The sequence below is a fragment of the Microtus pennsylvanicus genome, chromosome 6, assembly GCF_037038515.1.
Source record: "Microtus pennsylvanicus isolate mMicPen1 chromosome 6, mMicPen1.hap1, whole genome shotgun sequence".
NCBI classification, from domain to species: Eukaryota; Metazoa; Chordata; class Mammalia; order Rodentia; family Cricetidae; genus Microtus; species Microtus pennsylvanicus.
In genome coordinates, this window is record NC_134584.1 from 32757253 (window position 1) to 32773806 (window position 16554).

At 48.1% G+C, this 16554-nt stretch overlaps 1 protein-coding gene across 1 annotated transcript in view; it reads right to left on the bottom strand.

The window, feature by feature from the left end:
- Nucleotides 1-1403: 1403 nt before the first annotated feature.
- The window catches only part of Tmem267 (transmembrane protein 267), a 234166-nt gene continuing 219015 nt past the window's right edge, over nt 1404-16554 (bottom strand). Inside the window, exon 3 of the transcript XR_012910880.1 lies at nt 1404-1611. The gene's annotated coding sequence lies outside the window, so the exon portion shown is untranslated. The remainder of the gene's footprint in view (nt 1612-16554) is intronic.

Genomic DNA, 16554 nt, shown 5'->3' on the forward strand with positions numbered 1-16554 from the left:
GCGTCCTGACTGCACCACTGCACGCTTGCAACAGGGCAAAGCCATCTCTTTAAGCATTTTTGCTGGTTAGTGGTTCCTGGCTCGGGGCGAATCCCGAGGCAGCCTGCCTGGCAGAGTCTGATTCAGTCTGAAAACCGAAAGAAGCTGTCAAGTAAATCACCGATGTAGTTCAAACTGGCAGTCTGATTGCAGTCCCGGCCTGCTGACTTTCGATCAGAAGTTGGCTAGGTGGATGAATCACAGATACTCGTGGATCACTGCCCGGGAAAACCCTTAGCCCTGGCCATGGGCACCAGGAATCGTGTTGAGGCTGAGTGAAAGGAGGGCCACCAGAGACCAGACCGTACTCGAGTTCTTACCCGTGATGTCCCCGAAAGCCGTCATCACAGTGAAGGAATGCAGATGCGATAGATATTAGGTTGGAAACACACACAGAGAGAGAGAGAGAGAGAGTTCGTCTATTTCCATTTGTTTTGGGCCAAATGGTCGGACACTTGTCCTGCCAAAACGCGTCTTTGCCGATGGCATTCGGTTCTGAAATTGCTAGGGAGAGAAATCGGGTGAATTTTAGCGTTTATATAAACGTTGGGGGGGCTGGAGAGATGGCTCAAAGGTTAAGAGCACTGACTGCTCTTCCAGAGGTCCTGAGTTCAATTCCTAGCAACCACATGGTGGCTCACAGCCATCTATAATGAGATCTGGTGCCCTCCTCTGGCATGCAAGCATACATGGAAGGAATGTTGTATACATAATAAATAAATCTAAAAAAATAAAATAAATGTTGGCTAGCCGAGTGTAGAGGATGCGAAAATGAAACCAACCATGGCATCCTGAGACCACATCTAGTGTGCATTCCCCCTGGGGCCTCCGATGGTTCTTTTTTTTTTTCTAGTGTTTTTTTTTTATTTTTTATTTAAGATTTCTGTCTCTTCCCCGCCACCTCCTCTCATTTCCCTCCCCCTCCCCCAATCAAGTTCCCTCCCTTGTCAGCCCAAAGAGCTATCAGGGTTCCCTGCCCAGTGGAAAGTCCAAGGACCACCCACCTCCATCCAGGTCTAGTAAGGTGAGCATCCAAACTGCCTAGGCTCCCACAAAGCCAGTACGTGCAGTAGGATCAAAAACCCACTGCCATTGTTCTTAAGTTCTCAGTAGTCCTCGTTGTCCGCTATGTTCAGCAAGTCCGGTTTTATCCGAGGTTTTTTTCAGACCCAGGCCATCTGGCCTTGGTGAGTTCCCGATAGAACATCCCCATTGTCTCAGTGTGTGGGTGCACCCCTCGCGGTCCTGAGTTCCATGCCCGTACTCTCTCTACTTCTGCTCCTGATTTGGACCTTGAGATTTCTGTCCGGTGCCCTAAAGTGGGTCTCTGTCTCTGTCTCCTTTCATCGCCTGATGAAGGTTAATATTCAGGAGGATGCCTATATGTTTTTCTTTGGGTTCTCCTTATTTAGCTTCTCTAGGATCACTAATTATAGGCTCAATGTCCTTTGTTTATGGCTAGAAACCAAATATGAGTGAGTACATCCCATGCTCCTCTTTTTGGGTCTGGCTTACCTCACTCAGGATAGTGTTTTCTATTTCCATCCATTTGTATGCAAAATTCATGTAGTCCTTGTTTTTTACTGCTGAGTAGTACTCTAATATGTATACATTCCATACTTTCTTCATCCAATCTTCCATTGAAGGGCATCTAGGTTGTTTCCAGGTTCTGGCTATTACAAACAATGCTGCTATGAACATAGTAGAGCATATAGTTTTGTTGTATGATAAGGCCTCTCTTGGGTATATTCCCAAGAGTGGTATTGCTGGGTCCAGGGGTAGGTTGATCCCGAATTTCCTAAGAAACCGCCACACTACTTTCCAGAGTGGTTGCACAAGATTGCATTCCCACCAGCAATGGATGAGGGTACCCCTTTCTCCACACCTCTCCAGCAAAGGCTATCATTGGTGTTTTTTATTTTAGCCATTCTGACAGGTGTAAGATGGTATCTTAAAGTTGTCTTGATTTGCATTTCCCTGATCGCTAAGGAAGTTGAGCTTGACCTTAAGTGTCTTTTGGCCATTTGAACTTCTTCTGTTGAGAATTCTCTGTTTAGCTCAGTGCCCCATTTTATAATTGGGTTGATTAGCCTTTTACGGTCTACTTTCTTGAGATCTTTATATATTTTGGAGATCAGACCTTTGTCAGTTGCGGGGTTGGTGAAGATCTTCTCCCAGTCAGTGGGTTGCCTTTTGTTTAGTGACAGTGTCCTTTGCTTTACAGAAGCTTCTCAGTCTCAGGAGGTCCCATTTATTCAACGAGGCCCTTAATGTCTGTGCTGCTGGGGTTATACGTAGGAAGTGGTCTCCTGTGCCCCCTCCGACGGTTCTTGCAGCGTTTTTTCACGTAGTCTGACCGTGGTTCATGGTTCGGCCATGAGCCTCATTCAGTCTGAAAAACGAAAGAAGCTATGGGGAAAATCAGGGACGCGGTTTGAAATCGCGGTCGGACTGCAGCTCCAGCTTGCTGACATCCAATCGGAAGTCGATTCAGTGGATGAATCTTGGCACTCGCGAACAGCGGAGCAGGAGCCCGGAAACCCTTAGAGTTGGCTCTGTGCACCAGCGCCACAGCGCCGCCGGCGGTAAAGACGAGTCCGGACTGCAGCTCGGAGGCAGAGCTGTTTCCAGCGACTTCTTCACTGGCTGCCCTGCGATCCAGAAGCCCTCAGGCAGGCGTGGTCCGGCGTCTTGACCACAGTAGGGGCACTAGTTAGGGACCTTAGCTGCGCCTTGACTGGTGAAAGAGAGAGATGGCCGGCCGTCGGAGAGAAGGCCATTCTCGCGTACTGACCCGTGACATCCCTGAAAACCCGTGGTGCAGTGAAAGGAGCGCCAGCGCGATGGAGATTAGGTTGCACGGGGGAGGGGGAAGGACACACCAAATTTGTCCTTTTCCATTGGGTTCGGGTCAGACGTCTTAGGACACTTGATCGGTCAAAACGTATCTTTGCCTATGGCAGTCGGTACTGAATCTGCTACCGAAAGAAATCGGGTGAATTATCGTTTATATAAACGGTGGCTAGGCAAGTGTAGAGGATGCAAAAAACGAAAGCAGACCGGGGCGTCCTGAGACCTCATCTGGTGTGGACTCGCCCTGGGGCCTCAGACAGTTCTTGCAGCGTTTTGCTCAGGTAGTCGTGACCATGGTTCGTGGTTCGGGTGGAATCCCGCGGCAGTCTGCCTGGCATAGCCTGATTCAGTCTAAAAAACGAAAGAAGGTTAGGAGAAAATAACGGACGCTGTTCGAAATCGCGATTGGACTGCAACTCGAGCTTGCTGACCTCCGATCGGAAGTCGACTCGGTGGACGAATCGTGGGACCTTCCGGGCTGTGCTGGCGCACACCTTTAATCGCAGCACTTGGGAGGCAGAGGCAGGCGGATCTCTGTGAGTTCGAGACCAGCCTGGTCTACAAGAGCTAGTTCCAGGACAGGCTCCAAAACCACAGAGAAACCCTGTCTCGAAAAAAAACAAAAAAAAAATCGTGGCACTCCCGGACAGCGGAGCAGGAGCAGGGAAACCACTAGCGCTGGCCCCGTGCACCTGGAATCTTGAGTGCCCGCGCCACAGCGACCTTGGCGGCTGGCGGTGTAGAAGCTACTGTACTGCGTCTGGCAGGCGGAGCTGCGTTTGGCGTCAGAAGCGTTTCTGCTTCCGGCCCGTGTCTTCTTCATTGGCTCCAGTGAGCGTGAGAAACGGCCAGGCAGGCGTGGACTGGCGTCTTGCCCGCTGGAGGGGCACTCGTAGGAACCTTAGCCTCGCCGCGACCGGTGAAAGGAGAGAGATGGCAGTCCGTCGGAGAGAAGGTCACTCTTGAGTCCTGACCCGTGATGTCCCTGAAAACCATTGCGCTGGCGCGATGGAGATTAGGTTGTGGGAAAAAACAACAAATTTGTCCATTTCAATTAGGCTCAGGTGTGATGTCTTGGGACACTTGCCCGACCAAAACGTATCTTTGCCGACGGCAGTCGGTACTGAATCTGCTACCGAAAGAAATCGGGTGAATTTTCAGCGTTGATATAAAAGCCAAGTGTAGAGAACTCGAAAACGAAACGAAATCGCAGCGTCCTAATCGCATCTGGTGCACACTCAAACCCGGGCGTCAGCAGCGTTTTGCTCAAGTCCTCGGGACCGTGGTTCGTGGTTCGGGTGGAATCCCGCGGAAGAGCCACTTTGTAGAGCCTGATTCAGGCCCAAGCCAAAGGACCAAAGCAGAAAATCACGGATGCGGTGAGAAATTGCAGTCGGGGGCTGGAGAGATGGCTCAGTGGTTGGGAGCGTTGCCTGCTCTTCCAAAGGTTCTGAGTTCAACTCCCAGCAACCACATGGTGGCTCACAACCATCTGTAATGAGATCTGGTGCTTTCTTCTGGCCTGCAGACATACACACAGACAGAATAATGTATACATAATAAATAAATATTTAAAAAAAAAAGAAATTGCAGTCGGATTGAAGCTCGGGCCTGCTGACAGCCTTTCAGAAGTTGGCTGGGCTGACGAAACCCGTACAAGCCTGGAGTGTGGATAATTGGCAGGCAAAATTGCTAGCCCTGGTGTTGTGCACGGAGAATCTCCACTAGGCTGAGTGCTGGCGCCTCAGGGATCTCAGAGGTGAAGAAGTGTCTGGTCTGTAACCGGCAAGCTGAGAAGCTGAGCTGTAGACTGTATAGGAAGGGTTATTTTTATCTATCTATCTATCTATCATCTATCTATCTATCTATCTATTTATTTATTTATTTTTGACTTCTGGTTGGGACTTCTTCATTTACCCAGGGGCAAGTGAGAAGCAGTCAGGTCGGCCTGGTTGCCTGTCTTTCCCAAGGCAAGAGAGCACCCAGGACCTCAGCAGTGCCATGACCAGGAAAAAAGAGAAAGGGGCCATAGTAGACAGCTCAGTGCTGGAGTCGTGGACAGTGCTTTTTAGTCAGGGCAACACAAAAAATGCTGCTGCAGTGGGGATTTGGTCGGGCAAACACCAATATTATCATCTTCCAGGGGCGGTGTCAGATGTCTTGGACACTTCCCTGGCCAAAACGTGCCTTTGCCAATGGCAGTAGGCACTGAGTCTGCTAAGGAAAGAAATCCCACGAATTTTCAGCGTTTATGAACGACAGCGAGCTGAGACTAGAGGAACCCAAAAACGAAAAGGAACCACGGTGTCCTGACTGCATCTGAGCTATAGATCAAGCATTCATAATTAAAATAAGCTTCTGAGTGGTATTTTGGGAACAGCTATCAGGACAGGGAGAAAGCTGTGAGGACAAAAGGCGACCTTTATACATATCTGTGAGTATCTGGCTACCCGCTGGTCTACATAATAATGAAACCTTATTCTAAATAAGAAAAGAAGCAAAACTGCCTACATTTTAATGGTATAATAGAATCAAACAGGATTCAAAGGCTATTGTGGGTATAACCATGTTTTATTAATTGAATAAAACATGTTAATAAATGCATGTCAATAAAAAGTTTAATTTATAACTTTGTAGGGAAGGAAGGACAGGTAAAACTCTGGCCAAGTTCTTTGACTGGTTTAAGAATTTATGAGGCTTGGAGAGAGATGGTTCAACAGTCAAGAGTCCTGGTTGCTCTGTCAGAGGACCTCGGGTCCACTCCCAATATCAGTATGTTATCTTCTAGTGATATTTGTGTTTTACTAAATAAAGCTTGTTTTTAATAAATAAAGCTGTGTGATTGCCGACGCAACAGTGACCCCTGCTGAAAATTTCAGGTGGTTTTATTTTGTTTCAGCAAAGTCACCTTTACAGAGGTTGTCCTGTATTTGCAGACTCACAGTGACATCTGGATATCATCAGTATGCTCAACAGAAAGCTTTAGGATGTGTCTTAGTTTTCTATTACTGTGAAAAGATGCCATTGCCTAGATAACGTATAAAAGAAAACATTTACTTGGAAGCTTCTTTACAGTTTCAGAGAGTGCATGACCATAAAGATGGGGAGGGGAGGGCAAGCAGGCAGATCTAGCTGAGAGGTTAGATCTGGTCTGACACAGAGAGAGAGACAGAGACAGAGAGACAGAGACAGAGAGAGACAGAGACATAAACTGGACTTGTGCGGGATTTTTGAAACCCCAAAGCCCTCCTGCAGTGACACCCCCTCCAACAGTGCAACCCATCCCAATCCTCCCTAAGATCTAAATAAAAGTTTCAAACGTGTAACTTCCTTATGATTCACTTCTGTGGATTGTTAAAAGACTGACAGATGGGGTTGGAGAGATGGTCAGTGGTTAAGAGCCCTGACTGCTCTTCCAGAGGACATGTGGTTTTTGCTTAGTTATTTGAGAGAGAATCTTTCTACTAGCCTGAAACTCATTGAGATCTACCTTCCTTCTCTTTGGAATGTTGGGATTAAAGGCTTGTTCCTCTCCCCAACCTTGCTGAATAAGAGAACACTACTGATTTTTTTTTTTGATTTTTCGAGACAGGGTTTCTCTGTAGCTTTTGGTTCCTGTCCTGGAACTAGCTCTTGTAGACCATGCTGGCCTCGAACTCACAGAGATCCGCCTGCCTCTGCCTCCCGAGTGCTGGGATTAAAGGCGTGCGCCACCACCGCCCAGCTGATTTATTTTTTTAATGTATTTTATTCTTTTTTTAAAAAAATATTTATTTATTTATTTATTATGTATACAATATTCTGTCAGTGTGTGTGCCTGCAGGCCAGAAGAGGGCACCAGACCTCATTACAGGTGGTTGACAGCCACCATGTGGTTGCTGGGAATTGAACTCAGGACCTTTGGAAGAGCAGGCAATGCTCTTAACCTCCGAGCCATCTCTCCAGCCCCTCATTTTTTTTAAACCACTGAGTAGTACTCTAATGTGTAAATGTGCCACATTTTCTTTATCCATTCTTCATTTGAGGGTCATCTAGGTTGTTTCCAGGCTATTACAAATTATGCTGTTATGAACATAGTTGGACATATATGCCTTGGTAGTATGTACAATCAGAGGAAACAGTTTGAGTTGTAACATTGTTGTCGTAAACCACACTTGGGGTAACATCTGTCGGGGTCCAGCTACAACCGGTTTGTATGTTCCATAGTAGGGTTGTGTAGATTCTAAGAGTTAGGCAGAATAGACAGAGATACAGAAGAAAAACAGAGACATAAGATAGTACCAAGAAGGCAATTCAGTGAATACTGAATCCTGAATCCACCTGTGTTAGTTTTCTGTAGGCTTATATATCCCAGTACAAAAAATGGGAGGGGGGGAGATGTCAAAAGACTGCTTTAACACAACACAAAGGAGAGCCAGAACAATTCTTGCTTCTTCAGGTCACTGTTTCCTGAGTTAAACATTCTGATGGTTTGGGCAGGATATTCAGCAAATACACTCTAGTCCGAGTATCCTGTAGAAAGCCAGTCCCTATGTCAAACCTCCTGTGTAAAAATGAAGGACCAGGAACAGGTTTGAATTCCCTGACTACAGGGTGGACCACATCCATCTCTATGGGCTGTCTTAATGTCCAAAACACCAAGTAACCACACCCTAGGTAAGGATATCTTGTTTGTAGACACACCTGCTGTTAACAACTTTGAAAGTAAGTAAAATAAGTAAAAATAAGCTCAAACACTCTGAACTCTAGTTAAGGTGGAACAAGACTCACATCTATGGGTCCCCACAAATTGTTAAACCGGAAAAAATGACTCAAAGAGCAGCAAAAAGGGAAACTCCAGGATGACTAAGACTTAGAAGATGCAGAAGCTCCTACAAAATATAGATACTGAGGGTGGGGTTCCTGGGGGTTACTGCCCGACAGTGGACCACCCGGGGGGACCTGAATTCTGTAGATTTCTTCCGCAGGCTGTTGGTCTGCCCTGCTGAAAACACAGAGGTTGAGAAACAGCCATGCTATCAGGCCTCCTTGTGGTGCTGGGGCCAAGATTTCCCCTGGCTACTGACAATTTTTACTTCTGAAAAGGGGAAGTGAACCCATTACGCTAAAAATAAAAAATAAAATGAAACTGAGAAGACTCTCAGGCACAACCCAAGAGGCACCGGCGGCCATTAGCACACGGATATCTCCACACTGAGAAGTCACTCTCCTGCAGAGTCCCCCCACTCTCTGGCCAGAAATGTCTGGCCACTGTGCACCAGGGAGCCTGGAGCCTTTGATCTCGAGTTCAGAGTAATGTGGTTTCCAGACTGAAGCTATCATTAGTGGCATATACAGAAATTTAACACTGGGACCAACAGCAATCCAGGAAGCAAAATACTTGTGCTTTGTCATTTATAATCAGGTCCTCTTGTAACTCAGCAATCACACTCCAGGCTGCATCCTGACCTGGAGGCCTCTGGTGCCCAGCAGGCCAGGCTATGCCAGTCCTTCCCTCTTTGCCAATACACAGCAGGGCATTGGCACTAGTTTGGAACAAAAGCGACCGAGCGTTTTAATGGGAACTGCCCCTATCCCAACCTTTCCAAGAATCCTAGAAAGCGATGAACCGGACTATAATCAGTGCCTTTAAAAACTGTCAGACAGCCTGGCCGTGGTGGCACACACCTTTAATCCCAGCAGTCAGGAGGCAGAGGCAGGCGGATCTCTGTGAGTTTGAGGCCAGCCTGGTCTACAAGAGCTAGTTCCAGAACAGGCTCCAAAAGCTACAGAGAAACCCTGTCTCGAAAAAAACAAAAAGAATTGACATGGAGGGCTGGAAAAATAATTAATTTATTTTAAAAAGATTGACAGGAACCATCGAAGGTACATACATCTCTGTGTGTGTTTCTTTTGGAAGCCGTGGGCTGTACTGAAAATACCCGCTGCGGAAGTTTAGAAGCCTATTCTCTAGCACAAAGGTCTCTCTACAACGCTGAGAAGCGCCTGCAGCCAAATACCGGTGTGTAGCAGACGTGGAGCGTACAGTGTATTGGGCAATGAATGCGCTCTAGGAGGCCTAACAAAACTGGCAGTCTTCTTTCCCACTCGCGGTCGGTAGGCCGCTGGCATTCCCAGGTGCTCCTGTCAGTTTCTCAGCTATCGGGGTCCCATAGTTTCTCGCCGCCCTGGTGGGGCGCTCTGGAACAGGTCCGGTGCTTCATCTCCACTGTGACCCTTTCTTCTGCAGGGTCATCCCGTGTTCCCAAGAGTCGCGGATTTCTCCTGGCTCCTGTGGAAGGCGCTCAGGGAGTTGGGCTTGCTGGCTCACCTCTGTCAGAGAGGATCACTCCTAGGATTGGATAGAAAGGAAGAGGCCGTGGACCAAGGTCTTCTGAGAAGACGGGGAGCAGAGGAGTTAGGCATCTGGCACCACAAGGGGGAAATCCCAGGCCTGCTTCACCTGCAGGGACCAGAAATTCGGCTCTGTCGCTCGAGCAGCACTTGCACCGGGAAGACAGCAGGGCCTTCTGCAGGCTCCTCTGGCCCTAGGTATTTGTAGTCTTTCAGGAGGGGCCGAGGTTGGATGAATTGGTAAACTTGTCCGTTTCAAAACATTCTTTTGCCAGACAGAACTTCGGATAAAATCCGTAAATGAAAGAAATCAGATGAATTTGCGAAGCCTGCGTGTCAGAGCCTGATTCCGGCGATAAAATGAAACCACCGTGGAACAAAATCACGTATGCGGTTTGAAATCACCGTCGAATTCCAGCCCAGGGCTGCTGACAGCTGATCATAACTTGGCTCGGAGGAATGAACTGCGGACAGGTGGGTTGGGTAAACCAAAAGCGCGGGCTTTGTCGGAAATCGCTTGGAGGCTAAGTCATGGAAGCAGCAGCGACCCCTCCAGTAAAGACCGGAGGCAGCTCCATAGCTGATCTGCTTCTGGAAGCTTTTATGCTTCTGCCTGGGACTTCATCGACCTGGCTCCCTCTGTGCCCACAAGCAGGAGGGCGGACTAACCAGGAACTTTCCCAAGAATGCAAGGTTGGGCTAACACCGGGAGGGTGCGAGTGCGCTGCTATCAGGCAGGCATAAGCCTCCTTCTTGACAGCCAGACCAGTGCACATGAAGCCATAAGAGGGACGATGACCGGAGAAATGGGCGGCCAGCGAGACCAGCCAGGACGACACTGCACTGGCGACATGGAACATCCTGTCCACAAAATGTCTTCTCAACAAAAGAAACGCAGTCACGACGGATAATCCGTGTAAACACGGAATTTGACGTCTTCCAGACGGTCCAGGTCAGAGATCTTGGGACACTAGTCCGGCTGAAAACGCGCATTGGCCAACTGCAGTTGGCGCGGAATCTGCTAACGAAAGAAATCAGACTCATTTTCAGCATTTAGGGGCGACGATGACCTGATCATAGAAGACGCAAAAAACGACACTACACTGGGGCGTCCTTACTTTGCACACTCGCACAGATACGCCAAAGGCTTTTTAAAGCGTTTTACTCCGGTTCGTGTCTAATTCTGCCTCAGCCTCCCTGGCCGACCCGGATTCCTCCCACAAAAGGAAAGGACCAAGGAAGAAAATGGTGTACGTGATTTGAACTCGCTATCTGATTGCAGCCTGAGACTCCTGACAGCCTACCAGAAGGCGGCTGGGCAGGCAAATCGCTGACACTGGCAGACCACTGAAGGTGGGCTGGAAAAACCGTTAGTGCTGGCGCGGGCACCTTAAATAATGGAAAGGCTGCTTGCAGGCGCCACAGAGACCCCAGAAATTAAGAAGTGTCCCAACTGCAGCTCTGAAGTAGAGCTGCCCAATGGGGTCAGAAGCTTTTGACTGGGACTTCTTCATTGGCGCCGACTCCCGCTGTGACCTGAGACCAGAGGACCAGAGGACTAACTACGGTCTGGGGCAAGTTCTCAAGGCCCAACAAAATACCAAGGGGGTGAGGATGAGACGCGGTTACGCCAGCGTGGTCTTGCCCGCGGTACGAAACCGCGCTGAGAACCCGAGAAAGGAAGACAAGAGAGCAAAGGCCATCCGAGAAGGCACCACACTCTAATCCCGGAAGGTGCTTTGCCCGAAATGCAACGAAAAGAAGGCAGCCTCGATGGAGATTCCGTGGTGCAAACACCAAATTAATCGTCTTCCATGCGGCCGCGGTCGGATGTCTTGGGACACTTGCTCAGCTGAAAATGAGCGTTTGTTGATGGCATCCACACAGAATGGGCTAACGGGAAAAAATCGGAAGAATTTTCATTGTTTAGAAACGACGACGAGCCGAACGTAGGGAACATGAAAATGAACCGAAACCGAGGAGTCCTGACTGTACCAAGTATACACTTGCTCCAGGGCGCCACTCGTTTCTTCCAGCGTCGGAATCGTGATTCGTGTTCCCTCGGAAGCCTACCAAGCAGCGCCAGATTCCAACGCAAAACGAAAGGAATGAGACAGAAAATAAAGGACGCGGTTTGAAACCGTGGTCGGATTGCAGCCCTGGCCTGCTTGCAGCCCATTGAAAGATGGCTCGGCAGACGGATCACGGACACTCGTGGGTCACTGAATACAGTACTGGGAAAACTCAAGGAGCTGAAGCCGGGTGGTGGTGGCGCACGCCTTTAATCCCAGCACTCGCGAGGCAGTGGCAGGAGCTCTGTGAGTTCAAGGCCAACCTGGTCTAGAAGAGCTAGTACTTCGGTCAGATTTCAAAGCTACAGAGAAGCCCTGTCTCTAAAAAACAAAGGAACAAACAAACAAACAAAAAGATAAGGAGCTGAGCGTCAGCAATCGCTACTGAATACTGACTCCTCAGCGCCCCCTGCGGTAAATAAGCATCCCTCCTGCAGCTGGCCTGCAGCTGGGAGGCCAACTGAGTACTTGTTTTTTGTTTTTTTGTTTTTTGTTTTTTTGGTTTTTCGAGACAGGGTTTCTCTGTGGTTTTGGAGCCTGTCCTGGAACTAGCTCTTGTAGACCAGGCTGGTCTCGAACTCACAGAGATCCGCCTGCCTCTGCCTCCCAAGTGCTGGGATTAAAGGCGTGCGCCACCACCGCCCGGCCCAACTGGGTACTTGTGACCAAAGCATTTTGGCTTAGCCCTTGGACTCCCTCCCCATTTGACCTCAACTCCAGCTCCGCCCCTCTATCAGCAGGGATAGGTGCGCGAGTTTAGTAATTGCACAACTGCAGAATATTTCAAGGCGCCGGCAGTGGTGGCGCACACCTTTAATCCCAGCACTCCGGAGGCAGAGGCAGGGGGATCTCTGAGTTCGAGACCAGCCTGGTCTACAAGAGCTAGTTCCAGGACAGGCTCCAAAGCTACAGAGAAACCCCGTCTCGAAAAACCAACCAACCAACCAAACAACAACAACAAAAAAAGAATATTTCAAGACGGGATCAAACCTTGAGTTTGGGTCTAAGAAATCGTCAGGTTACTTTGTCGTGGGTGTTTCCTGGTGTTGTATTTTACACCGAAGAGGTCGTTGTGTGTTGTTCATTAAAAGGACCAGTAGTCAGGTTCTACACCTTCAGACTTAAGGAAAAGTCCTACAACAGGCAGCCAGGGGAAGCATTTAGGAGAGAAACCAGGCACAGACCTGGCAAACAGGTCCCTGGCCAGTGCACTGCAAGCCAGAGACCCAGTCTGTCCTCACTCTCTGCCTGACCTCCTGACCCTGGCCTAAGTCAAGCACAGCAGTTGTGTTGGTGGCTCAGTGACCAAAAGCACTTGTTCTTGCAGAGGACCATAATCTATTCCTAGAACCCACATATCACACAAGGCCCATAACTCCAGTACCAGGAATTCCAACACGCTTTATGACCTCCTCCTGCACCAGGCACACATGAGATGCACAGACAGGCACTCAAGCAAAATACGTAAATAAGAGAAACCTATCGTGGGGGCTGGAGCGATGATGCAGATGGTTAAGAGTTACTGCTCTTGTAGAAGACCCAGGTTAGGTTCCCAGCACCCACAGCATATATGCAGGCACATTAATACTCATACATGTAAAATACAATTTAAAATAATGTTTTAAAGGAATAAAGCTAGCTGAGTGGTGGTGGCGCATGCCTTTAATCCCAGCACTCAGGAGGCAGAGGCAGGGGGATCTCTGGGTTCAAGGCCAGCCTGGTCACAGAGTCAGTTCCAGGACAGCCAGAGCTACACAGAGAAACCCTGTTCCCCAACCCCCAGACTTCATCTTTAGATGAGAACTACAGACTGCTGCTAGGGGGAGAATCTGACTTCTTCAAGGAAAACCTCCAGGATATCCAATTCCAAGTGGCTACAAGTTTTGTTACTTTAATTCCTTTCTTTTTATGGCTGCAAACAACACGTGGAAATAATTATCCTAAACACAGGACAGCATGAATTGGGTGCACTTAGTAAGAGCCAGCTGAGAACTTTTTTATCGCTACCTCTTTGAGATGTCAGAGAGGCTGGGGACCCAAAAGACCAAAAGGTAAAATTTGTCAAGAGGACTTAAGGTATCCCATTTTCTCTCTCTATAACGATTTCTTTTATTTTAGAGATCATAGTATTAGTATATCATCTTCCCATCCCCTTGCCTTCCTCTAAAACTTCCCTCTTTGCCTTGTACTAAAATTTAATCTCTTCACTTGGTCCTTAGCCTGAAAATCTTTTCTCTGCTCAGAGAACAGAATTCGGATTGCTTAAGACTCAAGCAGATGAAAAGACTATTAACATGATTTCCAAGAGGGGCCTGGAGACAGGCACTTTTAATCCCAGTAATGAGGAGGCAGAGGCAAACCGATCTTTGATTACCAGCCTGGTCTACAAAGTGAGGTCTGGGACAGCCAGGGCTACACAGAGAAAGCCTGTCTCTGTGATGGCTAGTCTTTGTTGTCAACTTGATGCACATACCTGGAATTAACTAAAATCCAGAACTGGAGAGCAAGCCTATGCGGTCGTTTTGCTTCAAGTAGGAAGATGCATTTCATTTCTAATTCAGATCGTTGAGCTATAAAGATGCATCTTTAATGCAGCAACTTTTTTTTTAAAGATTTATTTATTTATTATGTATACAGTATTCTGAGTACTCTGCCTGCATGTATGCCTGAAGGCCAGAAGAGGGCACCAGATCTCATTACAGATGGTTGTGAGCCACCATGTGGTTGCTGGGAATTGAACTCAGGACCTTTGAAAGAGCAGGCAGTGCTCTTAACCTCTGAGCCATCTCTCCAGCACCTGCAGCAACTTTTTTGAGCTGGGGTAACACACACATTTTTAACACACAATCCAGATCTGAAGTCTAAAAGGACAATATGGATGTCCAGGCAGGAAGACACACCTTTAGTCTGGGCCACACCTTTGCTGGAAGCCTATAAAAAACCTTGGAAAAAGGAAGCCTTTTTGCTTTGTATACTTCCTCTCACCTTGCTAGCAAGTCTATTGCGTTACCTCACTGACCTCAGAGCCTACTTCTTCAGGAGTCCAGGGATTACTGAAGACCTGCTGAGACAGCCAGCCTAGTGGACTGAGAAACTTCTGGATTCTTGGATTTACAGCTAATAGCCAGCCATTGCTGGATTACCTGGACCACAAACCTGTAAGTCACTCTAATAAATTCCATATATATTTACATATAGCTAATCATATCGGGGATGATAGGAGTTTACTTTGAGAATCTTCACTTTTTTGTTTAGTTTTTATTTTGTGTTTGTTTGTTGTTTTCTTTTTTCCTTCTTTTTGTGCGCTCTTTCTTTTTTTGGGGGGGTGTACAGTTTTCTTGGTGATTTTAGAGCCTTTCTTGGAACTCATTCTATAGAATAGGTTGGCCTGGAACTCACAGAGATCCACATGTCTCTGCCTCCTGAGTGCTGGGATTAAAGGTGTGTACCACCACTGCCCAACTTTTCAAAACAAGGTTTCACTGTGTAGCCCTGGCTGTCCTAAAACTAGCTCTGTAGACCAGGCTGGTCTTGAACTGGGAGAACCAGCTGCCCCTGGCTCTGCTTCTCCAGAGCTGGGATTAAAGGCATGCAACACCAGGATCTTCAGATCTGGACTTCACAGCTTGTTGAATGCGAATAACTGTGGGATTCTAAATTTAGACCCCAGTACCCTGCAGTGTTATGGTTGGGAGGGGCCTAGAAGTTAAACTATAAAAAACGTAACTAATTGATTTCTGAATCAGATGCTCAAGGAGCGCCTGTGCTGTTACATGTTACCTGCAGGTGAAGCAGGTCTGCCCCGATTTCGTGGAAGCTATGTCAGATTCTTCACAGCACAGACGGCAAAGTCCACACGCATTGCCAGACCCGAGTTCACAGTATTCCAAGTCCTGGCCACTGTGTTTCTGTCCAGAGCCAAGCCACTGCTTTGAAGAGGGCTGCTCTGTTGGGGGGGAACTGCTTTCCCTTCCCTCTAGGCTTGACAGCTGGGACTGCCTGAGATACCACCCCAGACTGCACTGTGCCAGGAAGTGGAGTGCAGAGATCCTTCAGAGTGAGAGTCAGAAGGAACCCCAGATGCCCCCAGAAGAGGTGGACGACAAAGACAGCCACGCGGAGGAGCCAGACCAAGCCTCCCCAGGCTTGCACAGCGTCTCAGAGCAAGGACTGGAACTTGTGACCTGTGATGGTGGAGACTACCCTGAGGGTGATCCTGCTTACCCTGAGGGTGATCCTGCTTCTGACAGCCCCAGGTGCCTAAGCTGCTGGCTATGGCTTCAAAGGGCTTTTGGCAGAAAGCACAAAAACTGTCGCAATCTCAGGAGACCTGATGCCTGCTAAGACTTGCAATTAGCTGATCCTCTCTGAACTCCAGCTATTAAAGCAACACCCCTGAAGCTACTCACAGGCGAAGGCAAAGTTGTCTTTGCACACGTCTATATTTTTTTTTTTCAGTTTTCTTTTTTCTTTTTGGTTTGGTTTTTTAAGACCGGGTTTCTCTGTAGCTTTAGAGCCTGTCCTGGAACTAGCTCTTGTACACCAGGCTGGCTGGCCTTGATCCACCTGTCTCTGCCTCCTGGGTGCTGGAATTAAAGCGTGCAACACCACCGCCCGGTGCATGCGTTTTCTTAATAAACGTATTAAACTCCTGGAAATTTGTGTTGTTTTAGGGATGGCCCTAGGGAAAAGATGAAGGGTGGAGTGGACACAGATGAGAACACACTACTGTTTTCCCATGATGGGCACAGGGCACACTTCAGTTGTTTATAAGGGATTTCCTCCAGGGTCTTCAATAGGCATCTTCATGTTCACATGTGCTGGGACACAAGACAACAGCACACAGAGTATCCTTGAGAACACTGGGAATCTTTTCTGCTGAAACAGCAAGGACAACTACTGAGCTACCCCAAACCCCTCTTCCCTTCAAACTAATCTAGGAGCCGCCTGCAACTTCCACATTGCCCTTCTTGCTCCAGCCCGGATTCCCTATCTAAATACATGTTATGATTATTGTCCTTGTAGAATTATGTGCATGCCAGGCAAGATCACTAACGCCACTCTAAGTGCCCAGCCCTCCAAACACAACCACAGCCTTTGTCCCAGGAGAAGCCAGATCTTCTGCCTCCTTCATGTGCATGTACTATCCCAAGGATGCTTTTTTGGTTCTGTTTTGCTTTGAGACGGGGGTTCTGTGTTGCTTGATGCTCTAGAATCCTCTACACAGAGGCTAGGCTGGCCCTGGACTCAGGTTTAC